General features: G+C 37.9%; 1 non-coding gene across 1 annotated transcript; it reads left to right on the top strand.

Moving 5' to 3' along the window:
* Window positions 1-7,394: 7,394 nt before the first annotated feature.
* Window positions 7,395-7,501, top strand: LOC139895139 (small nucleolar RNA R71). Its single transcript, XR_011775603.1, has one exon. It is a non-coding gene; the product is annotated as a small nucleolar RNA R71 (small nucleolar RNA).
* The last annotated feature ends 18,258 nt before the right edge of the window (window positions 7,502-25,759 follow it).

The following is a 25,759-nucleotide window of genomic DNA, read 5'->3' as shown; positions in this document are numbered from 1 at the left end:
CAATACCATAACTGTTCCATCCCTGATCATGTACTTGAGCAATCTGGCGTTGCTCCATTCTTTGCTGACTATCCCACATACGGTTGTTATGTGTCCTCTACTCATTCGGACTCAACCTCATATTATTGACACTATTAACCAAATTATCCCAACTAGATTGGGACGGATTCCAAGGACCTTGATCATGAACATTTGTCTGGGCTTCCATTTCCGCTTCTTCTTCCTCTTGTTGTTCTTGTTGAATGTTTGGTCCACTACCACTCGTGCCACCTGCCACAAAAGGTACCAAACGCCTATTTCCGTCGTACATCAAAATCCCAGCGTTAACATAAGAAATCTTTTTCAAGGCTTTCATTGCATGGTCACATTCAATCAAGTGATTAAGATTAATATTAAAGTGACGAGCAATCCGCGTAATGTAGTGGCCCCCTAGAAGTGGTTTATCTCTTCGTACATCCGTAGCGATACCCAGCAAACAGTTCCCAATTAACCCCGGTATATCTGTGTGACAACCCCGTTTTATTTGATCCATTATCCATAGATCCAGAGATTTTACTTTTTCATGTCCTTCGAATCTCGCATTAAAAGTACATGCGATAAGTCGATGGAGAAGCTTATCATCCGCGGTTGCTATTTTGGTATACCGGTGCCTGCTAGATTTGAACGGGTTGGATGCATTCGGACCTCTAATCCTTCTCCAAAAGGATTGTTCATTGAAACCCACTCTTCCATGATACTCTGAGCTTACCAAATATGTCCTTAATTGTGCGTCAGTAAGCTCGTTAAAAATACCCAAAACTCTACATAACCCAAAATTACTCAAACTTCTTTCCTCACCCCCTAGTCGGAATATAAAGAAAGCATCCGATAATGGATCGTGAACATTATTGAATCGGAAAGTTGAGTAGAATTCTTTACATAGCACGGGAAACACTTGATCGTGTAGACTGAAAATGTGTTCCCATGCATAGGTCACTATGTTATTATATGGTATAGCTAACAAACGAGTGACATGGGTGTGCATACCCGCCTCAATCAAAGGAGCCCAGTCAAAATACCATGTAGCATTAATTGGTCTACGAGTAATTTGAGCAAAAGTTTCCCCGTAATCATCATTGTCCCGAAGATGTTCTAACCATACTATTGGATTATTTTGATCATCTTCTTCTTCGCCAGATGATGATGATGAATATCGTTGTTGAACCGGTGGTGGTGGTGGTGGAACATTTGTTGATGTTCTGCCTCTTTTCGGTTGTCCACCTCGGCTAGATTGTCCCTGCAAAACATAATAACACCAAACCAAAAGAACATAGAAACCGTCGTGTTAATGTTAGCTAAAAACATAACCGAGTAGCAAGGGGAATTAGTAATTCCATTCAAAGTTCATAAGCATTGTGATTCATATAAGCAAAAGCGTATGTTCAGAATAATTGATCACAGTCAACCAAAGTCAACATAAACTTGCAAATACACTTTCAAAAATGTAGATCACAAAATTCACAGTTAGGCATCAACTTAGGACTCAAGCATGTTGCGTTCATAGGTCATGACCTTTAAACTTGCATTCTAATGATATTCATTACAATCATAGCACAAGTTATCACAATTTAGTTCAAAATGACCATTATAACGCCACTACATTATAGCATTCCATACCATCAATCCACTTCAATAGGCTTAAACAAATGAAAATCAAGCATACATCTTTCATAAGATCATTACAATTCAAAGCATGCTAAAAATTCAAGAACATTCAATTTATGACCCGACCAAATTAACATCTACATCATCAACAACAATTAAACATTTCACAAGCTTCATAAACATCACAAACAAACTCAATATCTTGAATTAACTACCCTAATTTCGGATTTAATCATCACAAACCCTTGAATCATGAGCATACCCCTTAAACATGTAATTATTGCAAAATCAAGACATAATGGATAATAAAACAACTAAGACATGTTAATCTAAATAAGAATCATGCAAATCAAACACCTCACACTTATCTTTCAATAAATTATACATATAGACATACAAATCAAGTAATTAAGAAAGAAAAGTGTGAAAAGAGAGTAGCAATACCCTAGAAAACATGATTCAAGCTTGGATTTGAAGGAAGAAATCGCGAATTTGAAGTAGATTTTAGGGTTTTGTGAGTGTTGGTTCATGTTTGGGAGAGAAAAGCTGAGTTAAAAGTGTGTCGGTTGAAAAATGGGTTAGATAAACCTTTAAAACGCGTTTTATTTTTTCCTGGTCAGGTGTCTGGATGGCGTCCAAAATGCTGGACGGCGTCCAGTAAAGAAGATCTGGACGGCGTCCAGAAATCTGGATGGCGTCCAGTTGTTAAGAGTGGGACGGCGTCCAGAAGGTTTGGACGGCGTCCAGTTTCACTAAAACTTACTGACCATTATTTGAGAAAACCCTTTGAAATTGGACGGCGTCCAAAGGATTTTGGACGGCGTCCCACTGGTCTGGTGGCTCAAATTTGCATAAAACTCATAAAAATTCTCATTTTCAACACACAAAAGCTCATAACATCATCATAGATCATTTTGTACATTAAAACAATAAAATCAATCATAAAACACTCAATTCACACTATTTACACGCGCGAACTTTCTTTAACGAGTCGTTCACTCAACTCGTCCCCATTTTGATTTAGGCTTTGTTCTCGAAGTTGAGGCTAACCTTGTCTTTGATTTCCAGGGGACCATCAACATAGTGCTTGACCCGGTGGCCATTCACTTTAAAAATATCGCCCTTCCAGTTCACCACTTCAATTGTACCATAAGGGTACACCCTTCTAATGATAAATGGTCCCGACCATCAGGACTTAAGCTTTCCTGGTGATAACTTGAAACGGACATTGTAAACAAGGACACGATCTCCTTCCATGAATTCCTTTGGATTTTTCAATCTCTTGTCGTGCCATTGTTTGGTTTTTTCTTTATAAATTAGAGAGTTGTCATAGGCTTCAAGCCTCAACTCGTCTAATTCATTTAACTGGGTCAAACGTAACTGACCCGCCTCTTGGTAATCTAAATTACATGCCCTTAGCGCTCAATGCGCTTTGTGTTCAATCTCCAAAGGGAGATGGCATGCTTTTCCATATACCATACGGAAAGGAGTTGTTCCAATAGGTGTTGTAGGCCGTACGAAAGGCCCACAATGCATCGTTTAACTTAACTGACCACTCTTTTGGATTCGCACCAACGGTCTTTTCAAGTATGCGTTTTAACGACCGATTGGTATTCTCCACTTGCCCACTTATTTGGGGATGATAGGATGTTGAAATTTTATGGATCACTCCATATCTTTACAACACCTTTTCTAATTGCTTATTGCAAAAGTGGGTGCCCCGGTCACTGATAAGGGCTTTTGGTGTGCCAAACCTTGAGAAAAGTTCCATCAAAAAGGTTACTACAACTCGGTCATCATTTGTTGGTAGAGGTTTTGCCTCCGACCATTTGGAAACATAGTCTATGGCAACAAGTATGTATAGGTAAGAATGAGACTTTGGAAAGGGCCCCATAAAGTCAATTTCCCAAACATCGAACACCTCGTATACTTGGATGCTTTGTTGAGGCATTTCATCCCATTTAGTGATTTGACTGGCCCATTGGCACGCATCACAAGCCTTACAAATAGTGTAGGCATCTTTGAATATTGTAGGCCAATAGAAACCGGCCTCGTAAACTTTCCTCCCCGTGATTTGGGGACCAAAGTGCCCACCTATTGGACCAAGGTGACAATCAATTAGAATTTCGGTGCATTCCTTCCCCGAAACACACCTGTGAATAACTCCATCCATACATCGTCTAAATAGATAAGGGTCTTCCCAAAAATAGTATTTTAGGTCACTAAAGAATTTCTTTCTTTTCTGATGTGACCAACCGGTTTCTAGGTACCCCCCAACAATGTAATTGGCGAAATCAACATACCACGGGTCTTCCACCTTCTCTACTCGCATGAGATATTCATCGGGAAAATCATCTCTAATACTCGATTCATGGAGTACTTAAAGATTGGGATTTTCAAGTCTAGAAAGATGGTCAGCCGCGAGATTTTCGGCACCTTTCTTGTCCTTAATCTCGATATCAAATTCTTGCAAAGCAAGACCCATCTTAGTAATCGAGGTTTTGCATCCGGCTTAGAGAAAAGGTATTTCAATGCCGAATGATCGGTGAAGACAATTGTCTTCGATAGGACAAGATATGATCGAAATTTGTCAAAAGAAAAGACGATAGCAAGGAGCTCTTTTTTCGTGGTTGTGTAGTTCAATTGAGCTCCTTGTAAAGTCTTACTTGCATAATAAATGGGTTGAAAATGTTTCTCAACCCGTTGGACCAAAACTGAACCAACTGCAAAATCCGACGCATCGCACATTAGCTCGAATGGTAATGACCAATTTGGAGCTATGATTATTGGTGCGTTAACAAGTTTTTGTTTTAAAATGTTGAATGCCTTAGTGCATTCACTTGTAAAAACAAAGGGTGCATCTTTTTCGAGAAGTTTATTCAATGGCGTTGCAATTTTTGAAAAATCCTTAATAAATCGCCGGTAAAATCTTGGCAACTTCTCACACCCTTCACATTTGAAGGAGGTGGAAGGTTGACAATGACGTCAACCTTTGCTAGATCTACCTGAATACCAACACTTGAGATTTTGTGCCCCAATACAATGCCTTCTTTAACCATAAAGTGGCATTTTTCCCAATTTAGCACTAAGTTTGATTTCTCACACCTAATTAGCATTTTCTCCAAATTTAGAAGGCATGAATCGAACGTGTCACCGAAGACTGAAAAGTCATCCATGAACACTTCCATGCATTCTTCAATCATATCGTGGAATATGGCCATCATGCACCTTTGGAATATTGCGGGAGCATTACATAGACCAAAGGGCATTCGACGGTATGAAAAGGTGCCATAGGGACACGTGAAGGTAGTCTTTTCTTGATCCTCGGGGGAGATGGGAATTTGAAAGTACCCCGAAATACCATCTAGGAAACAATAAAAGCTATTTCCTGCTAGTCTCTCTAACATTTGATCAATGAATGGTAGGGAAAATGGTCTTTTCTCGTGGCATCGTTTAACTTACGATAATCTATACAAACTAGTCACCCCGTGACAGTTCGTGTTGTGATAAGCTCGTCTTTATCATTGGTGATAATAGTTATACCACCCTTTTTAGGAACACAATGGACCGGGCTTATCCACGGACTGTCTGAGATTGGGTAGATTAGACCTGCATCTAGCAATTTAATGATTTCCTTCTTGACAACATCTTGGATATGAGGATTTAGTCTCCTTTGACGTTGCACCACTGGTTTGGAATTTTCTTCCATCAAGATCTTGTGCGTGCAATAAGAAGGACTAATTCCTTTTATATCATGGATTTTCCATGCAATGGCCGGTTTGTGGGCCTGTAACAAGGAAACAAGATGTTCTTTTTCATGTTTAGAAAGAAGTGAGGAAATAATTACCGGAAGCTTCGAATCTTCCTGAAGGAAAGCATACTCAAGATGATCAGGGAGTGGCTTAAGCTCCAAAATTGGAGGTTCCTCAATTGAGGGTTTACTTCGGTACTCGCTATCCTTGTTCAGTTGTTCTATCTCCTCCTCAGTTGGTTCGTACCTATTTGCCATCAAAGTGGCCATCACATCCATTTCTTCAACGGAAAATTCTTCATCTCCACTCGCCAAATCGTATACACCTATTTCATCCGATTCGGGAAATTCCTGCAAGAACTCATAATGCGAATCTATGCTTTGCATAAAATAACAAGTATCATCTGAAAATTCAGGATATTTTAATGACTTGTCAATTGCAAAAGTCGCACTAGCTTCACCAATTCTAAGGGTCAACTGCTGGTCATAAACATCAATGACACATCTAGCAATATTCAAAAATGGTCGACCCAATATAATTGGTATTCTCTCATCAACTTCCATGTCTAAAACCACAAAGTCTGCCGGAAAAATCAGATTCCCGGTCTTAACTAACAAATTCTCTATTATTCCTCGAGGGAATTTTATAGAGCGATCAGCTAGTTGAATAGCCATTCGTGTGGTCTTGAGTTCCCCAGGGGCTAATTTAAGGTAAATTGAATAGGGCATTAAATTGATACTAGCCCCCAAATCGGCCAATGCCCTCATACAGTCGAGGTCACCCATTAGACATTGAATAGTAAAACAACCTGGATCCCGAAGCTTTTCAGAAAGTGTGTTGGACACCAGCGCTGAACATCTAGCATTTAAAGTGACTGATGAAACACTTTCCATCTTCTTGCGGTTAGTAAGTAAGTCTTTTAAGAACTTAGCATACTTGGGCATACCTAAAATCACATCAATAAAAGGCATATTTATGTTAATTTGTTTAAACATATCTAGAAATTTTAACCTTTTGGCTTCGAGCCTTTCTTGTTGTTACTTTCTTGGGTATGGGAGCGGTGGTTGATATGGCTTCACTACGGGTTTCTCCCGTTCTTCCTTCTCAACCACTTATTCTGGCTCCTTAACCGGTTCGTCATTTTTGTTCAACGGAACACTGAAATCAGAATCTTTGGGCATTTTTGGAGCTTCGTATGCTAGACCACTCCGTGTAGTGATAACATTGGCATGTTCATTTCAGGGGTTCTTATTAGTATCGCCTGGTAAACTCCTTGATTTTCTTTCACTAAGTAAACTAGCTAAACCACTCATTTGCTTCTCCAGATTCTGAATTACAGCTTGTTAGTTTTTAAATTGGTGTTCGTTCTTCTCGTTTGTTTGGCTTATATTGGTGACAAGCTGGGTCTGAGATGCAATTAACTTCTCCAACAAACTCTCCATATTTGACTTTTTCTCTTCTTGTTGGGTTTTTTGATAAAAACCCGGAGTTTGTTGTTGGAACCCACTACTTGACCCTTGTTGGTAATTGGAATTTTGACCTTGAGGGTTGTAGGGGTTGTTGAAGTTTCGGTTAAATTGGGCTCTTCCTAGAAATTGATTATTATTTCTTTGGCTTATGAAAGCCACTTCTTCTTTTTGAGCCATTGTTAAACCGGCATCACAATCTTTTCCTAAATGGAAACCACCATAGTATTCACAACCTACCTTCATACTATGAATTTCCTTGGTGATTTTGTCCATGTTTCGAGCAACACCGTCTATTTTCACACTTAGGGAACTAAGGTCATCATAAGCATCGGCGCTTTGGACTTGAGCATTACGAGTAATTGGTCGTTCTTGATGCCACTCATGAGAATAATCGGCTTGCTTCTCGATTATCTCATAAGCCTCTTGCTCGATTTTGTCCATGAGTGAACCTCCGACCGCTTGATCAATGGAAATTCGGGTTGCAACATCACAACCCTTGTAAAAAATTTGAACTTGTTTGAAGGTATCCATACCATGGTTTGGACAACCTCTTAGCATTTTGGAAAACCGATTCCATGCTTCATATAAGGTTTCCATCGGCTTTTGATAGAATTGGGTAATTTCTTGTTGGAGTCTCGCGGACTTAGAAGCTGGAAAATATTTCTTAAGAAATTTTTCCATCATACCATCCCAAGTTTCTATCGTAGCCTCGACCAATAAATCCAACCAACTTCGTGCTTCCCCATGGAGTGTCCATGGGAAAAGTCTTAAAAATATGGCCTGATCAGTGTCTGGTTTAAGTTTGAATAGAAGACACATCTCTTGAAAAAGACGAATATGTTCGTTTGCATCTTCATTCGGACCACCACCAAATTGACATAAGTTGTTAATCATTTGGAGAATAGGTCCTTTTATTTCAAATTTTTCTTCACTTGTGGGCGGAGTAATGGCACTACCTTGTCCGATTCGGGTTGCTTTCATCTTGGCCGCCATTGATTGTCTTGGTACCACCTGCCTTGCCTCTCCTTCCATTTCAAAATTTGGAGGATGAATCGGTTCAAATTCAGAATATTTTGGCTTGGTTGTACTTGATTCTGAATCAAAAGTTTCTTGCTTTGATGAAAATTTAAAAAGTTCAAGTACTTGTTTTGGGATTCTTCCAAGCTTTCTATCAGGTTCGGTAAGCAGTGTAAGTAATGGAAAATCTGAACTTCGGGTATGTGACATATGCAACCTAAAATCTGTCAATCACACAACTAACAAAACTATTAAATGCACCAGTTCTATAAGTTTAAAAATCAAAGACTATTAATAATTTAAAATAATTAAGAAACTACTTAATCACAAATTAGTTAACAATTCTATTTTGACACAAAACTGTCCCCGGCAGCGGCGCCAAAAACTTGATGTGCAAAACGTGGTATATGAATTGTTGTATGAAATAGTGTGAAAAATACCGATTAAAGATTGTTACACACTAACGGGCAGTGTACCCGATCGTGTAGTAGTATAAATAATGATTTAGTTCCGTGTATCGTTCCAAGGACAGTTATATTAGTCAAACTAGAATTAGAAACTATATTATGATTAACTAAGTAAATGAAACTTAAAGGTATAAGATATTATGTTTTTGTGGCTATTTAACGATTTAGCCAAATCAGAGAAGATTAAAAGTAAAAACAATATTTTTAGTCTTTTAAGTTTATATTATGAAAACAAGTGCAAAGAAAGCAAATAAGATAGTTTGATTTAAATCAAAGAGACGAAATGTTCATCTAGATATTTTACCCTCGGTATTGGATGTAAGTTATATTGTTAAGACCCGATTGAATGAATATGTGTGTAAGTTATCTAATAGATTTACCAAGAGTTCTCTTTAGTAAACACGCAAACTCGATTACTAGATCAAGGGTTCCCTTTTCTCTATAGTTCTCGTGTTTGTAACCAAATAACTATGATATATATGCTAATCACCCAAATCGACTTGCCAAGAGTTCTCTTTAGCAAGTACTCAAACTAGAATTACTAAGTGGAGGGTTCCCTATCACCTAGACCTTTTCGTTTCTGACTAGTTGATTAGCTATATCAAAGACTTGAATACCAATTGTCTTTTGCGTTCGCTCTACACAATTCATCCCTATATCGTCTAATCATTTTGATCTAATTTACCCCCTTGGTTCGGTTTAGTAAACAATCAATCTAAGACAAGTTGATTGTAAATCAATATGATACATCAATAAGAGTTCTCTTTATCGACAACATATCAATTAACTAGATACAAATGATTTAACATCAATAAGCATGGTTCTTTAATTCAAGCTTAATCTATCACACATAATACATTCAATCAATAAGTTTACATCCAATACTTTGGTTATTAATCTAGACAAACATTATAGAGTTTAGCCAACAATCATGATAACAAGCAAAATAACAATCAATTGATAAGTAGAATTCATTGTTAAGAACAAGAAATCAACCTAACAGAGAATGAATCTTGAATAGAGAAGGTGTTGAATCTTGATTCTTGGATGTTAAGCCTCTTCAAAGAGCTTGGAGTTCTCCAAAATAGCTCCTAAAATCGTCTTCTAACTCCTCTGGTTCGTATCTGATCGTATCTCTTCAATCATTCTCTTTTTAAAGTAGTTAAAGTTGGTCAAAAAGCAAAATTAGGCTGAAACCTACTACTGGACGGCGTCCAGTTGTAAAGGGCTGGACGACATCCAGATTTTTGGATGGCGTCCAGTTGTGAAGGACTGGACGGCGTCCAGATTTCTGGACGGCGTCCAGTTGTGCTGAATTTTACTGTCTCGTTTTTTCATAATCTCCTTTCATTTGGACGGAGTCCCAATCATTTTGGACAGCGTCCAACATATCTGAAGCCTTATTTTATTATTTTAGAGCGCTAATTTGACCATAACTTGTATCGGAATCAACTATGATGAAATCACAACTTATAGAACGATCATAATTCACCAAAACTCTTTATAAACCAGTTTCCGATACACTTTACATACCTTTGTGTATTACTTGTAGAAACCGCCTTAACTATCCTTGATTCGAGAGTATTTCACACGATATTGCGAGATATATATATGATGTATTTAAGCAATATCAATGAACATTCTTGTTTGCATTGAATACAAATCTATCTTTAATATTTGTTAAGTGCTAGCTCATAAACTAAAAAGAATAAAAATATTGTTTTTATTTTTATAATCCTTTTCTTGATTCGCCTAATCGTTAAATAGCCAAAACTACAAAAACCTATAATTTCATTAGATTTCTAGATAAATTAGTTTGATTACTTGTAGTTACAATATTGAGTTGATACGAAAACTTTCCTTGGAACGAACTTTGGACTTTACCGAAACATACTAGTACACGATCGGGTACACTGCCCGTTAGTGTGTTTAATCAATTAAACTGGTATTTTCCACTAATAAATTATACACGCGATTTTACACATTAGATTCCTAGCTGAAAAACTGCACACACCTTTAGGGTTAAAAACCTCGAATATTTATAGCTAAACAAAAAGTCACCAGTTCGAGCCCGCATCGCGACCGCGATAGACCCATCGCGACCGGGATCAACCAACAACATTGCGATCGTGATTCATATATCGCTACCGTGATTCACCCTATTTCGAATTCTATCAATCCCTGCCAACTTATTACGACCGGGACACCTTCTATCACGACCGTGATTCACTCCAGACTCAGTAAAACTTCATTTTCTCGCATCCAAACGTACTTTAAGCTCAAATAACACCAATATTTAACAAGAAACAACCAAAACATTAACCCGAAGACCTCTTTAGCTAAATTCATCATTTTATATCAATTAATCAAAGAAGTCTTCTCATTTCCTTAAATAACCAATAATTAAGAACCGATATCGCACACTAAAATATGTATAATTTGAGCGATATCAAATCCCCCACACTTGAACCTTGCTTGTCCTCAAGTAAGTCTATCTTCAAATAATTTCAACTAATATAGAAATAAACAAACTTGGACAAGTCTTCAACAAGTATAGAATAAAGACATACCGATATCATCTTCAAAAGTAATAATTCCATACCGTGTAGTCTTCAACATAGCAAGCACAAGGATCAAGTCTTCAACAAAAACCACCAAATTAACCACAATTCAAACCTAAATCTACCCATCACAACCATTCCCCGGTCAAAGTCAACTCCCTCTTCGCAAAGGTCATCAAAACATCAATCTTCAAATATGAAAATGTCATAAACTCAAACTTTTGACCTCCTTGACTTTGACCAATTATGTAGGATTCACGGGATAACCATCAACTCACCAAAATTAACTCAAATTATCAACAAGATATAAATTTTAAGCTCCAATCACCATGAAAATCATAAAATAAACCCTCAAAATGAACAAGGGTCATAAATATCATAAAAATTGCCGTTCACCAAGGAGTCTATCATGTACTAAGTATACGCCTTCAAAAAGTATGCTCCTCTAATCAACCCGCTATGGCTATCTCTCTTCCACCTCCATGCCCCCAAAACACCAATGATTCGTCAATTCCATATATAATCGTCAATTCCAAAATTGGGTTAAGGTGGGTGCACCAAAGCGTAGGGAACTGGTTACCCTATCTTTATGGTCAATCCGGGCACAGGATGACCGGCACTCATCAAGCTTTCTATCACAACTCTATGGTTTCTCTCATAGTAGGGAGAAAGCATTGATGAAGGTTCGTGGAATTAGGGCCTCACGTGGCTAATTAAGAGGTCTATCAATTCCAAAAAATATTTTACATTTTTTTTTTCAAAAAGCGGTGTGCATACAAACCTTCCCGATTATGGGTCAACCGCATGGGTAGTTGCCAACCCGACATTTCACCGAAGTAAAAACAACTACCTTGGGTGTAATTTTTTGGAGGGTCTAGTGAACAAAACCTGAAAGACTTTACTTTCAAGCAATAGTCTTTTGAAACAAACATAACTTGTAAGACTTTACTTACAAGCTTCGGAATAATTTTAAGGTCCTTGGACCCCACTTTCCACGCATCTAGCTTTTATGCTAGTTTTAAGAGAATGTAGGAAGCAGATACTACATTCCCGTATTTTAAAGGGTACCATGGCGTTTGGCCATGGCGTGTGTTGTCTAGCAACACTAGCACGAAGTCATTGCTCTTACATAAAAATACAGCACAATTGAAGCTCAAGGCTCCTCTTTCCACAGTACGATACATCAGTGTAACACATCTTGAAATGAAGTATTAACCAATGTCAGTATGAAATGATGTAGATTAGGAAGTCTCCTACACCAAGTAAGAAGGGCATTCGGAAGACTTGACTTCCTTTATGGATGCACTTGAATCATCCTACAATTTGGATTTTTTAAAAATGAAAGAATATGCTTCCTTATTATCTTTTTTTTTATACAAAAACTTAATCAAAAAGTCCATAAAATTTCAAATTGGCGACAATTGTCCGCGAGGATTTATCCCCCCCCCCCTAAGATCATTTAATGCCCTCATTTACATGAAATCAGATAATTAAAGATAAATTCGAGAGGACAATAGTGAAAAGGGAAAAAGAAACCCGGATTTTTAGATCCGAAGATCATGGAGAGACGGTGCACGATGGCGCTGAACTTACTGCCATCATAAGAACATCGACATCTACTCGAACATCATCCACACAATTATTTCAAATGCAATAAACTGCTGAATTTAATGCCAGTCTTTGAAATTTAACAGCATGCGAATCATCATAACCTGCAAATAACATAAACCACGCATGCAAGGATGAGGTGGTACCACCGCGGTACCGAAACGCCCCATCAAAATATCCAAGTACAAAGTTTAAAAATACCAAATACAGTCATCCAAAATAAAACAGAGATTAAAAATTGTTTTAACAACCACACACGCGCACACATGCGCACTCGCCATCAACAACAAAAGCTTCACCAAAGAACCCCAAGAAGGACCCATCACTTGGTCTGGGGTTTTGCTGATCCTGGTACTGCTGCTAAGACTGCTGGTGCTGTTGCTGCATCGAAAGCTAGTGGGCGGCTTGAGCCTGGGCAAGAGCTGCATCATAGTCATAGGAAGGGCGAGGTGACCCTGGGCCTCCCGAGTCAGTCCAACCGGGAGCAACTGGATGAATGAAGTTCTACGGGTCACGACGATAAAGATCAAAGGAATGTTGAGTCCATTTCATATTAGCACGAATACCCGCTTGATTATACCAAGTCTGTTCAAAACCCTGATCAACATGATGACGAAGCAATCGATTCTGCTCGTCATAATACGCCCGATCATCCCGACTGAGGCCATCTACATACTCTCTCATACCCGTAAACTGCCCCTCAGTATGAAGTCTCATCCCACTAAACTGGGTTGTAATAAAATCACAAGTCAAACCAGCACCACTCGAACTACCAGCCTCGGTCATCTCCACATCAGCAGCTGAAGGCACATCCTCCTCCTTATGTGGATCCGTCAAATCAGCCTCATACTGAGCATGCATACTCGTATAATTACAAATCTACTTCTTCCTCCTCACCAAAACCTTACAACCTTCATAAACCTGTGCCCCAAGCGCCCTTGTACCCTCATTCTCAATCTTAGCAGGATGAATACGCCTAACATGCAGAGGCATCAACGAAAGACCTAGGAACTCAGCGATCAATGTAACATAAACACCACCACTTAACGAACTTTTCGGATTAATATGGTGACCCTGCCCGCAAAGAGACTTAGCGACCCCATAAAGAATGTTGACCATCTCTTCATCCCGCAAACAACTAAGATGCAACAAATCGGCAATGCTGACTTTCTCTGTATTTTGCCATCTCTGATTAATGGTATTTGAAATAAACCTCTGGATGTTGCGTAGACGATTGTCTTTGATTAGTGTGTAGGAGCTGCTACTTGGCTTGTATGTGCTTATGAGTCATATTGTACCATGCTACCTCATGCTGAAACGAATTAGTGAAACGCTTACACTTAGTCAGATAATATCCCAAAGTATCCTCATCCACCTCGGCATCCTCATAAATAGTGAGTGTGTTGGGCATGTCCATAATAGTCATGGTGCGCATTTGACCACCCAACTGAAAACTTAACAACACATCATCATAACGTATGTCAGTTGGGACAAACTTAGTAGTCGAAAAGAACTCCAAACACCACACTTTGTAATTCGGACGATCGAGATGGAAGAACTCATACCAATCATTAAACTCAATTCGTTCCCCAGGACCGAGAATATATTGTTGAACCAAAATTTCGCGAACCTCCTCAGCTAAACCAACCTCCTCGAGAGGTTCCCAATCAGGATAACGCGTAGATAAAAATTTACGGTACTCTATTTCAGTTAACACATCCATCCATTCCGTATAATTTTCATTAGTACGCTTCCAAACCAAGTAAGGATGTAAATCCTTAGGGAGCCTATGAGCCCTCAGATGGACGGGTGCCATTGGCACACTTTGTGAAGCACTAGGTCTTTTTGTTCCATACAAAACAACCACATACACAAGAAACAAAATGGGAAAAGGAAAATGTTAGCGTTAGTTTAAAACCAAATAATATTCCACCTTCCACATTCGCTTTCATGTTTGATAAATATCCTCCACATTCAAAAACTCAATCAACAAAAACCTACATTAACTGATAAATGTACAAAAACCATATTTCCATAATGCCAATACAATCTTTCATGCAATCATAGACATAATCAAATTAACTGATAATACATGAACTAGCATATTACAATCGCACCATTCAATCTCAATTCAAAAGTCAAACTGAGTCAAACCCATTCAACTAGCCCAAAGTTACCCAAATTGACATGAACTCTAAAATTTAAAAATCGAGCAATCGAATAATTCATGACAATTAACAACTAACAAACTTAATAACTAGCATAACTAACACCAATTCATAACAAATAACTATCAAAATCAAAATCAAGGCCAAATTTCCACATACTGAAGAACCCTAGAATCAAAACTAGCAATTTAAGATCAAATAGCATATGAAACTAGATTCTAGCATGTTACATAATCATAATACAAAGCAAATTCGGCCTAAATCAAAGCAATCAATACCCCCACACTTGATTTCAACAAAAACCATATGAACACCCAATTAAAATTCAAAATTGAAAGAAAATACACTTAGAAAGGATGTTAAAATCATTGCCTTTGTCTTAGGAAGCATGATTAAGGTTGGATTTGAAGTTGATTTGAAGTGAAAATTGATTAGGGTTTAGTGTGGGAGCTCAAAAATTTCGGCGGGTGTATGTGTGTGTGTATTTTTGAAACCAAAACAACAAATAAAAACAAAAATGATTTTGAGCTGAGGCTCGTATTGAAGGTATTTCGTATGCCCAAGAGACATATTAAATGAATGTGGCTAATATACTATGATCCAAGTCGGGTCATACCCAATAACAAGCTTACCGACACCTTAAATGTATTTAATCTTGGCGATTAGCTCGTTAAATAAATACGCGACACTTGAACTTTAGAAAATTGGTTTTCTGAAATATTATCACTTGAGATAAATTATTTGGATAATTTATATTTAATTATTTATAAGTTTAAATAATTGAGTTGTGTTATATTTTATAAATTGGTTTATAAAATGTATAAGTAACTAAACAAGAGCATGAATTATATAACAAGGTTTGTATAAATGACAAATTATATAAAAATAATCCCACCATGGGTGGTGGACGGTTTGGTGTCTCTAAGGAGACCATGCCATGCTCTTTTTTTTTTGATACTTTTGAGTACAAAAACTCCTAGTGTGCATGTGAGATTCCTCAAGGCATGCACTTTGACTCAAGTGTGTAAATTAGAACCAAGACTCTTTTTTTTTTTTTTTTGAAGCTGCTGGCCGAATTTTATGGTCAAGCAAAAGAGGGTTTTGAGTTGTTTTTTCTAGTTACTCAAGTGTTCTAAATCCTAACCAAAATAAAGGGTGTGTTGGTGATCAAGGCTTGTGGGTATTACAAACTTGAGGCTTCAAGTTAGAGGCTCTAAATCCATCATCTTCATCATCACTTTGCTATCCAAAACAGCCCTCAATCTATATTGAGGAGGTATTATCTCTTATTCCTTCTCTTTAGTTTGTAAGTATAGCTTCAAGACTTGATGTCTTCATGGAATTCAATCTAAAATGGTTTAACATATACATTTGTTCATAAATAACATAATGCTTCTGCTTGTATTAATATTCATAATATTGGTTTTGTGATTTATAAACACTATGAACTTGTTGTTATATTGAATTCCATCAATGGTATCAAGAGCCGAAGTCTTGAAATATGCTTCGAGATGGTTATAATACTCACCATAACTTTGCATTTTTTGTACATGCATGAAAATAGAATGCAAAAATTCTTGGTTTTGGGTGGGTGGCTATTTTGGCCGAATTCTTGAGGGTACCAAAGTGGGTTTTGGTGTGCCATTTGGTTCATGTTTTATTGATATGTTGTTGTTCACAATCATGCCTTGACCTTGTGTTTGAATGAATGGTTGTTTGGTTGATATATTTAATCTTTCAATATGGTTGTAATTATTCATTCATTTGGTTTGTAATAATATTCATTTGGTTATGTAATTTATTTTATATTTGGCATGTAAAATAGATTAGGTTGTATTTTCATTTTCTATACAAAATGTATTAGGATATATTTTGTAACAAGATGAAGATGCAAGAAGATCACAAGGAAGAACACAAGAAGCATGTGGATACAAGGTTAAGTGGGAGGTTAAAACCTCCTATTTTGTGTTTTAACCCATTGACCGGTGGCATTTTGTTTTCGGCTAAACAAAATGTCTACCAAAAGGCTTGATTGTGAACATTTGTTTTGCATGCATAGTTGTTTTATTTCTTGTATGCTTGTGGATTGTGTATGTTATTACAACAAGTTATCACACAAGTTAACAACAAGCAAAACTACAATTTAATTGGTTAAAATTATTAACAACATGAAATTTACCAAACTACAATTTAATCGGTTAAATTGAAATGGCAAAAGACGCTAATAAATGGTTATTAAGAACATGAAACGGATTGCACATATAAAATGGTTTATATCAAAGTAATGAAATGGCTTTATTACATGACATGAAAATGGATTTTCATAAATACCATACACTAAATGCATGTTGGTGTATGGCATAAAAGTTTTCTTAAACTAGAATTAAGGAAAACTTAAAATCCCTTTTAAACAAGGCAAACAAGTTAAACGCCATCCTTTTGTGCAACACTTAAAAATATTAGGGAACTCATATTGGGATAAAGGTCACCTAACCGTTATGAGCAAACTAATATGATTAAGGCGAATTTCGCACACTTGTGGGATAAAGGTCACCTAACCACTTGTATGTTAAATTTGCACGTTTACACAAGTAGGACGACTTGATTTGGGAATCATGAACTTAGGGTCACCGAAGCGTGAGGAACAAATAGGCGTTGATGGGATAAATATGCCATGTAAAAGGATTGCATGATCCCATAACTTAGAAGTTGCAAAAGGATTGCAATGGTCATACAATGACTACCTAGCTAAATAAAAAAACGAGATAAAGGTCACCTAACCGAAATTTGGTTTACCGTTGGATTCTAAAATTTAATAAATATCAATTGAATTTAAAGGGTATTGATTGTTAAATTAAAATTTATAATTAACAACTTTGTTAAATTTTGTAGATGGCCGCCTATAACAACAACATTCCAAACGCACCAACCAACTTTAACAACCTATCGTTGAGGTCAATCCTCGAAAAAGAAAAACTCAACCATACGAACTTCATGGATTGGTTTCGCAATCTAAGGATTGTCCTCAAATTAGAGGATAGGGCGTATGTGTTAGAAGACCCCATTCCCGATCAACCGGACGAGGATGATACGGAAGGCATGGCTTATTGGGAGAAATATTACACCGATTCGTTGCAAGTTTCTTGCCTCATGCTTGAGACTATGATACCCGAACTCCAAAAGGACTTCGAGCATCATAGTGCATATGACATGATCACACAGTTGAAGGAGATGTTCCTTCAACAAGCTCGTGTCGAGTGCTTTGAAACGGTCCGAGCGCTTCATGCATGTCGGGTGGACGACTCCCAATCCGTTTCATCTTATGTCCTTAAGATGAAAATCCTAATTGATCGAGCGAACCGTCTAAACTGCAACGTGTCTAATGAATTAGCCACGGACCTTATCCTTAACTTGTCAAAGAGGTTTGACACATTTGTAATGAATTACAACATGAATGGATGGGATAAGAGCATTGGCGAATTACATGCCATGCTAAAGACGGCTGAAGAGAGCATGGGTAAAAGGGCTTCACCCATGTTTATGATCAATGAAGGCGGGTCCAAAAACAATAACACTTCTAAGCCGAAGGCGTCTAAGAGGAAAGGACCCGCCTACCAAGGCAAGGGCAAGAGAAAGGGGAAGATGGTTACCCCAACCAACAATAACAAGAAGCAAAAGGTTTCCGATAAAGCTAACCCCAAGGAAGATCCGTGCTTCGGTTGCGGTGAAATGGGTCACTGGAAACGAAACTGCCCGGTCTACCTTAAGGAGTTGAAGGAAAAGAGGGATGCAGGTCAAACCTCAGGTAATGTATATATGGTATACATTGAGCTTAGTATTACTTCTTCTAATACATGGGTATTAGACACAGGATGTGGAACTCATATTTGCAATTCTTTACAGGAGTTCAAAAGAAGTGATCAAGATGCGGGAACAACAAGTCTCTTCATGGGAAATGGAGCAAGGGTGCAAGTGAAAGCTCAAGGAGACTTTGTTTTAAAGCTACCAAGTGGTTTAGAGCTTATTTTGAAAAATGTTTTGTATGCACCCGATTTATCTCGAAACATTATTTTTGTATCCCGTTTGAAACAATATGATTTTAATCTTAATTTCATTAATGATGATATCCATGTTTCTTTAGATAATGTGTTCTATTTTAAGGCTTCGCCTTTGAATGGTATTTTTGAATTGGTTCATGATGACACATCATACAATAGCTCAATGTTCCATGCAAACACCAAGAAACTCAAAAGGGATTTGAGTGATTCCTACTTATGGCATTGTCGCCTTGGTCACATAAACAAGAATCGAATGCATACACTTCAAAAGAATGGACTTTTGAAATCAAATGAACTAGACTCGTTTTATGTATGCGAATCTTGTTTACAAGGCAAAGTGACTAAAGCACCTTTCAAAGGGACCTATGAAAGGGCTAAGGACTTATTAGGATTAATACATTCAGATGTATGTGGACCCTTTAAGCCCATAACTAGGAATGGTGAAAGATACTTCGTCACCTTTATTGATGACTTCAGTCGTTTCGGATATGTCTATTTATTAAGGCACAAGGACGAAACTTTTGAAGCATTCAAAGAATATCAAAACGAAGTACAAAATCACCTCAATAAGACAATTAAGGTACTTCGTACTGATAGAGGAGGTGAATACCTAAGCGATTCTTTCTAAGATCATCTTAGAAGTTGTGGGATTATCTCGCAACTCACTCCTCCTGGAACACCCCAACTTAATGGAGTTTTCGAAAGGAGGAACCGAACCCTAATGGATATGGTTCGATCTACGATGGCTAGAAGCTCATTACCTCTATCTTTTTGGGGTTATTGTCTATGCTCCGCGGCTCGTATTCTAAATATGGCCCCAACCAAGAAAGTGGAACGAACTCCTCATGAGATGTGGTTTGGAAAACCTCCATCTCTATCATACTTACAGGTATGGGGATGTGAAGCTTATTCTAAGCGTTACATCCCTAATAAGTTGAATGCTCCACGAAGTGTATCTTCATAGGATATCCCAAGGATGATATGGGATACTATTTCTATGATCCAACCAAGCAAAATGTATTTGTTGCTCGAAAGGCTGAATTCCTTGAAACTAAGTTCCTAATGGAAGGAAATAGTGAAAGGAAGATAGATCTTGAAGAGGCTCAAGATCAAGTAGATGATACACAGTTGGTTGACACTAGCACTCAACATGAAAATGTTGAGAGTGATCAAATGGATGATCAAAATACACAAGACGTTCGCAGATCTGGTAGGATTAGTAATCCTCCTGAGAGATATGGGTTTCTCATGGATGGTTGCTATGTGGTTGATTTGGATGAACCAACAAACTATCAAGATGCTTTATCAAGGATTGATAAGGATAAATGGCAGGAAGCCATGAACACTGAGATGCAATCCATGTATGACAACCAAGTTTGAGAACTTGTTGAACAACCTACTGGCTCAAGGCTAGTTGATTGTAAATGGCTTTTCAAAATGAAAACCGACATACATGGAAACTTGGATACATATAAAGCTAGACTTGTAGCAAAAGGTTTCACTCAAACTCAAGGGGTTGACTATGATGAAACTTTTTCGCCTGGGGCAATGCTAAAGTCTATTAGGATATTACTTGCCATTGCTGCTCATTATGATTATGAAATATTGCAAATGGATGTCAAGACCGCTTTCCTAAATGGACATCTTGTGGAAGATGTCTATATGGTTCAGCCTGAAGGTTTTGTTGATCCTAAATATCCTAAAAAGGTTTGCAAGTTAAAGAAGTCAATCTACGGATTGAAACAAGCATCTAGAATGTGGAATCATCATTTTAATGAGGAAGCCAAGAAATTTGGCGTCATTAAAAATGGTGATGAAGCTTGTGTATACAAGAAAGCTAGTGGGAGCACTATCATGTTCCTTGTACTATATGTGGATGACATATTGTTATTTAGAAATGATATTCCGGAAATGGAAGGTGTTAAAACTTGGCTAAGTAAATGATTCTCCATTAAGGATCTTGGAGAAGCACAGTACGTTTTGGGGATTGGGATCTACAGGGATAGACCCAAGAAACTGATAGGTTTGAATCAAAGTGCATACATTGAAAAGATCTTGAAAAGGTTCAAGATGGAGAACTCTAAGAAAGGTTTGGTACCTATTCAAAAGGGAACACTTCTCAGTTCATCTCAGTGCCCCACCACAAAAGATGAACAAGAGAGAATGAAGAAAGTCCCGTACACATCTGCTATTGGGTCAATCATGTATACAATGATATGCACTAGACCGGATGTGTCATGCGCTCTTAGCCTGACAAGTAGATACCAAAATAACCCAGGTAACAGTCATTGGATTGCTGTCAAAAGTATATTGAAATACCTTAGGAGAACTAAGGATATGTTTCTAATATATGGTTCTGGTGAGGAGGAACTCGCTGTAAAAGGTTACGTGGATGAGAGTTTTCAAACTGATCGAGATGATTCTCGATCACAATCTGGTTATGTCTTCACGTTAAATGGAGGTGCAGTCTCTTGGAAGAGTTCAAAACAGGATGTTGTTGCATTATCCACTACAGAGTCGGAGTACATTGCTGCCTCATTGGCAGCTCAGGAAGCTGCATGGATGAAGAAATTCATCGACGACTTAGGAGTAGTCCCTTCCATTCAAGACCCTCTTGAGATCTTTTGTGACAATGAGGGTGCGATTGCTCAAATCAAAGAACCTCGTGCTCATCAAAAGACCCGTCACATTGAGCAGAGATTCAACTACATAAGGGATGAAGTTGAAAAAGGAAAGTTATGTATTCGGAAGGTTCATACAGATCTTAGCATAGCGGATCCACTCACGAAGCTCTTACGTGGATCAAAACATGCAGGACATGTTTGTGCTTTAGGGCTTCGATATTCTAGTGATTGGTCATGATCTGTTTTAAGTATAGTAACGGAACGAAATTTTTCAAACTCATTAATATAATTATGGTACTAATTTATATTGTGTCATGTTCCTATTTTGCATATTTTATCCATGAATAAGAAATTATTCTAAATTTCGTAGTCGATCACATTTGTGGGAACAAGTATGAGGTTTAGACTATTATGAACTTGGATTGGTATACATTCACGGGCTGAATGTGGGGCAAGGTTACGACCAAGGTTCATAGATATTTGTAGGATACAAATATTGGAAGACCCGCCCTCAAGATTTACTAAATGGAGCCTTTGTGGTTGATCACATGTAATCTTGAGTAAAGGCGAATATCATCGTATCCTCTGACCTGAGATACATATTAGGTTCGGATATTTATCGAGTATTGTGCCTTGATTTTTTCCTTCGCTATTCTGAAATATGGTAGTTCATAAGGAAGAGCTCAGGTATAATACAAAGTATGTATCTAGGACGTATGTAGTCAAGATAGAATTTGTCCCTCTTATTCGTTGAGAGTCAGAGGTCTAAGGCATGATAAAGTTAAATCTAGAAGAGAGTGATCACTCTGTGTCTCTTGGATTTGACATGACATCTAGGACGAAAGGATATATGAAAGATTCACCTATTCATATTCGAGATAGGAACTCGAAGGGGATGATGTTATTGAATGGCACAAAGTCATAGCATATTGGGGGTGATGGACGGTCGTTAGGTGGTATCCATCACTTGCATTAATTTCTTATGTTTCTCGTGCAAGTGAGAGATTGAAGGTATTTCGTATGCCCGAGAGACATATTAAATGAATGTGGCTAATATACTATGATCCAAGTCGGGTCATACCCAATAACAAGCTTACCGACACCTTAAACATATTTAATCTTGGCAATTGGCTCGTTAAATAAATATGCGACACTTGAACTTTAGAAAATCGGTTTTCTGAAATATTATCACTTGAGATAAATTATTTGGATAATTTATATTTAATTATTTATAGGTTTAAATAATTGAGTTGTGTTATATTTTATAAATTGGTTTATAAAATGTATAAGTAACTAAACAAGAGCATGAATTATATAACAAGGTTTGTATAAATTACAAATTATATAAAAATAATCCCACCATGGGGGGTGGACGGTTTGGTGTCTCCAAGGAGACCATGCCATGCTCTTTTTTTTGATACTTTTGAGTACACAAACTCCTAGTGTGCTTGTGAGATTCCTCAAGGCATGCACTTTGACTCAAGTGTGTAAATTAGAACCAAGACTCTCTCATTTTTTTTTAAAGCTGCTGGCCGAATTTTATGGTCAAGCAAAAGAGGGTTTTGAGTTGTTTTTTCTAGTTACTCAAGTGTTCTAAATCCTAACCAAAACAAAGGGTGTGTTGGTGATCAAGGCTTGTGGGTATTACAAACTTGAGGCTTCAAGTTAGAGGCTCTAAATCCATCATCTTCATCATCACTTTGCTGTCCAAAACAGCCCTCAATCTATATTGAGGAGGTATTATCTCTTATTCCTTCTCTTTAGTTTGTAAGTATAGCTTCAAGACTTGATGTCTTCATGGAATTCAATCTAAAATGGTTTAACATATACATTTGTTCATAAATAACATAATGCTTCCGCTTGTATTAATATTCATAATATTGGTTTTGTGATTTATAAACACTATGAACTTATTGTTATATTGAATTCCATCACGTATCGCGGTCGTGATTGGGTTCATCCCGGTCGCGATGCACTTGTACCTGGTACCAGTTTTCAGATAACCCGAATCGCGATCGCGATTGGGTTCATACCTGTCGCGATTGACCGTGTATCTGGTAGTCCAATTTCTGTCACTTAACCGCGGTCGCGATGGGGTTTATCCCGGCCGCGATTTGAATCCCAGCTTTTTTTTCAAAGGTTTATTACTTTTTATGGTTTTTCTATTTTTTTTTTAAAAATGTATGCAATAAAAATAAAAGAAAAACTTACAAACTTTACACATTTGTGCGATGTTTACGTCGGAGTCGCGCACTCAACTCCTCTCCCATGCCTAGCAATCGTCGAGATCCTCGACTCCGATGTTGCTAGAGTCGTAACCATACCCAAATCAGTCCTTAAGGGTAGTCATTATGTCTTTATCCGGTATCACTAGTGTACCGGTGTCGAAATCCAGTGTCATTTTTGCAGTTGCCAAGAACCCTCGTCCCAACACTATCGGTGTTTTCTTGTCCTGTGCACAATCCATAATGAAAAAGTCTTCTTCGAAGCTAACACTGTGAATGTTAATAGGTACATCTACCACTATCCCTATCAGGTTATCAATGGTTTGATTCCTAAAATGGATGCTAGTATTAGTGCGGACTAGCTCTCGAATCCCCAATGACTTTGCAATTTCCGCCGGCATCATATTAACACTGGCGCCTGAATCTAGTAATGTTGAGTAAAGCTTTTCTCCTCGAACCAACATATGACCGAAAACTCCCCCGGATCCCTAAGTCTTCTACGAGCCTCAAATTTGCACTGTGGTGTAGACTTAACATACTCAACCTCTTCAATCGTCCACCCATCTTCATCAACAAAAGAACTTTTTGTGTTTTTAATAAGCTTATCCGTGTTTTTCTTACCCCACATATTTTCAAGAGTCTCGCGAATCTCGTCCACATCTACATCCAGTTCTTTCTCTATTTTTGGTGTCACTTTTACCATATTCACCCGAATAAATTCAACCTTGCTCGAATCCTCATCACTTTCAAAATAACCATCCTCAAATTCCCTTTCTACTATATACGCTGAAGGGAACCGCATATTTTCAGAATTATAGAATCTAAAAGTACCATTACCTCCTACAAAAGTTATAGCCTGTCGCAATAAAACCACGACCCACTAATAAGGGAACCTCTTCATCTATTGGCATGTCGAAAATGTTGAATGGCACTTCAAGAAAAACTCCTTTAACACTCACCATCACATTACTAAGTAGCCCATCTGCCTTACACTTTGTATTGTTGCCTAAAGTAATTACCGAATTGGATTTTTCCAATGAACAAAGTGTACAACCCCCATGGAACAATCTCTTATAGAATCGCTTCTGCCAATGGCATATTGATGCTTATCTGATTAATCATATCCAAGAACTTCTTATATTGATTTGCCATCTTATCTTTCTTTAGAGCTTTAGGATATGGAATCGGTGCTTTGTACACCTTCAATGGCAGCTTAGCTATGACCTCCGGTGGATCATCTTTCTTTTTCTCCTGAGCCTATGGCTCATCATCCTTAGAACTTTCATCATTTGACTCCTCTTCATTCGGTACCTGCAAAACAGTAGGAGAAACAATAGGTAGAGACTTGAGAGTCTCCTCATTAAGGACCAAACCACTACGGGTGGTTATGGCGTTCACGTGCTCATTTCTAACCGGTCCTTTGTTGTTCGAATTGGACTGCGTGTTAGATGGGAGAGTACCCGGTGGTCTCTCTGATAAAGACTGAGCAATACGACCCACATCACGTTCCAAATTCTGAATTGTGGCCTGCTGACTTCTAACTTGCTGCTTTGTCAATTCACCATCCTGTCTCAAAGCAGTAATGCTCTCATCAGTTTTCATAATGAAACCCCTTAACAATTCTTCCAACGGAGGCAACTTATTTTATGGTTGTTGAACTGGCTGCATCGGTTGCTGAAAATTTCTAGGCGGTGCTTGCTGATTTATATTATTAAACCCAGGCGGCCTGTATGGATACACCTTCTGATTACCCTGATAAACCTGATTACCATTCTGATAATTTTTACCATTCGTATTACCTGCTTGGTTGAAAAATTGTCTTCCAACAGGAAATTCACTAAGAGCAAATTCACCCTTCTTAACATAACCCAGATAATTAGCCTGTTCCTCCATTGATGCTTGCTCATAATCTTTCGTAAGATGCGGTCCTTGACATAACTCACAACCAACCTTTATCGCGTGCATTTCTTTAGTTATCGACTCCATCTGTCTTTTAAAAGTTGCAAGTTGAGCTTTAACTAAAGCAAGCTCGTCACTAGTTTCGGTACTAGCAACATGAGAAGAGCGAGAGACATCCATTTCTTGATGTCAGTCATATGAATGCGTAGCAGTTTCGGAGATGATTTCATAAGATTCACCTTAGTCTTTTTCAACAAAGAACCACCT

This window comes from Rutidosis leptorrhynchoides, chromosome 2 (assembly GCF_046630445.1).
Source record: "Rutidosis leptorrhynchoides isolate AG116_Rl617_1_P2 chromosome 2, CSIRO_AGI_Rlap_v1, whole genome shotgun sequence".
NCBI lineage: Eukaryota > Viridiplantae > Streptophyta > Magnoliopsida > Asterales > Asteraceae > Rutidosis > Rutidosis leptorrhynchoides.
This window is presented reverse-complemented; position numbering and strand designations above follow the sequence as displayed.